The sequence below is a fragment of the Sinocyclocheilus anshuiensis genome, unplaced genomic scaffold (genome assembly GCF_001515605.1).
Source record: "Sinocyclocheilus anshuiensis isolate Anshui unplaced genomic scaffold, SAMN03320099.WGS_v1.1 scaffold145, whole genome shotgun sequence".
In the NCBI taxonomy this organism is placed as follows: Eukaryota; Metazoa; Chordata; class Actinopteri; order Cypriniformes; family Cyprinidae; genus Sinocyclocheilus; species Sinocyclocheilus anshuiensis.
This window is the reverse complement of record NW_015537973.1, coordinates 2,223,773-2,226,563: the sequence shown is the minus strand read 5'-3', so window position 1 is coordinate 2,226,563 and position 2,791 is coordinate 2,223,773.

Below are 2,791 nucleotides of genomic sequence, written 5' to 3'. Positions count from 1 at the left end.
GTGTGCAGCACATTTTATGGAGGACTGTTTCCTGATCCTGGTAGAGTAGACTACAATGCCGGCTGTTCTGACACAGATTGTAAGTACGTTTTTTTTATATTTAAAGAGTTTTTATATTTAATATTTTTTATATTTAAAGCGAGTTTTTTGGGCAGTGTAGAGTAGGGCTTGTTTGTCATTTCTCCGATCACAAATGCAGGTTTTATGTTTACGCAGCGCGATGCAACGCAACGCGTAAAAGGACAGTATAAGTCATTATAATCCATAATTATGTCCCCACTGGATGCAACTAATGCCTCATTTATAATGGGTTTTCATGTTTCTGAATCATCACTCCGGCCTGACAGGGCATCATCACAATATGGTAATGGGCATAACATTTCCGTCACACGCTTGAGGTATTCGGCCAATCATAGCGTATGTGGACAATAATGTGTTTTTTTAACCTTAAACCGCATAAACACATTTAATTACACCAAATACACAAAATAATGTTCTTTTTAGCAACATCATATGACCCCTTTAAGCACACAGTGCAGCTGAGCAGGAATATTAGCCTGCTGTCACTTTAAGAGCCGCACGGATCCAATTTACTGTTACACGCGTATTTTCATTTTCAACACTTTACGTTCATTTATTACATGACCGACGAAGGTATACATGAATAATCACTAAGCGCCGCATTTTAACACATTTCTGCGTGTATTTTACCATTTAGGCGCACACCTTGAGCTAAAAGATGAATTTGCATGTCCGTGTGCTGTTCCGTCTCTGAGCGCATATATCTTCCTGAGGAGCAGCGCAAGTTCTCTTTCACGCTTTTAAAAACATGAATAAATCTAATATACTTAAATCAAGCACGTCCCATTTGGCAAAAGTCACGTTACATAATTTTACTTATTTGCATGTGAAATTGGGCTTTTATGGAGGAACGAAAGCGCGGCGCTGGAAAGGGGGCGGAATGGGACGCAATAATCATTTTATCTCAATTATTGTATTTTCATAATCGTTGGAGGCCGAAATAGAAACTGTTTTTCGATTAATTGCACAGCCCTAGACTGGAGCTTGTTGGGCATCAAGACTCCAGTCGGACTTGGCGCGGACTGAAGCTTGGTGGGCTTCAAAACTCCAGTCAGACTCGGCACGGACTGGAGCTTGTTGGGCATCAAGACTCCAGTCAGACTCGGCACGGACTGAAGCTCGGTGGGCTTCAAAACTCCAGTCAGACACAGCCTGGACTGGAGCTCGGAGTGCATCAATACTCCAGTAAGATTCAGTGCAGACTGGAGCTCGGAGCGCATCAATACTGCAGTCGGAGTCAGTGCATCAATACTCCAGTAAGATTCAGTGCAGACTGGAGCTCGGAGCGCATCAATACTGCAGTCGGAGTCAGTGCATCAATACTCCAGTAAGATTCAGTGCAGACTGGAGCTCGGAGTGCATCAATACTGCAGTCGGAGTCAGTGCAGACTGGAGCTCGGAGTGCATCAATACTCCAGTAATATTCAGTAATATTCAGTGCAGACTGGAGCTCGGAGTGCATCAATACTGCAGTCGGAGTCAGTGCAGACTGGAGCTCGGAGTGCATCAATACTCCAGTAATATTCAGTAATATTCAGTGCAGACTGGAGCTCGGAGTGCATCAATACTGCAGTCGGAGTCAGTGCAGACTGGAGCTTGGAGGGCTTCATTACACTGGTCGTTGACGGTGTGGGCTGGAGCTTGGAGGGCATCGACATTCTGGTCAGCCACAATGCAGGCTTGAGTTTGGTGGACTTTTTTACTCTCCTACAACCGAAAAGTACCTTCCAAATCGACTTTTTCTTTTCATATTTGTCCTCTTTTCTTCCTCCTTTCACCCCATCCACATGATGAGGAAGAAAAGAGGCACATTGTTGCACTGGAGCTTTTAGGATGTCACCATTCCAGTCTGACTCAGTGCAGGCTGCAGCTTGGAGGAGGCCTTGAACACTGGAAATCTGGTTTAAAGAGGAATGATATCAACCAAAATTATTATGAATGTAACTTAAATATGGCACCTTATTAGCGCCTACTCATATTACTGCAGGTACACTAGCTATAAATTATGAAGTGATTCTTTTATGATGTTTGACGGCTCTACAGTGCAAGCAAGGGCAAGTAAAAAATTACTTTAGCGCAAAAGTCCAAGTGACATCATAAATAAACAACCATGCTGAATTTAAGCCCCTGTATATATATTATATATATATATATATATAGGGACTTTTTAGGGGCTGAAATTCAACATGGTTGTATAATACAATAATACAATATAATAATAATAATAATTATTATTATTTATTTATTTAATTAATGACAAGCCATTAGAGAGAAAAAAATAATTGGATTCTTATTTTATTTGGTTAAATATCATATTCATAAATGTAAAAAGGCACCAAACTTTGTACACTCTAAGTGTCAGTATCTTAAAGCACTGGTGTAAGAAACACCAAGTCAGTCAGTCAATCAATCAATCAATCAATCAATCATTAAAAATACTATAAACTGTTGTAAAGCCTTGACCTTTTATGCTTTTTAAAGGCTTGTTTTTGTATTAGTGATGTTGATTAGACTTAAATATAATTCTTTAAATTCATGTTTTTTTATTTAATTAAAAATGTGTTATTTTTTTATTTATTTTGTAGCTATTCTCTACTTTTGTTGTCACTAAATAAAGCACATCATCAAAAAAATAGTAACATGCCATATTTTGACGATAATGTAAACAGGCATAGCTTCCAGACATTAGAATGAAGACACCTTTGAAAAG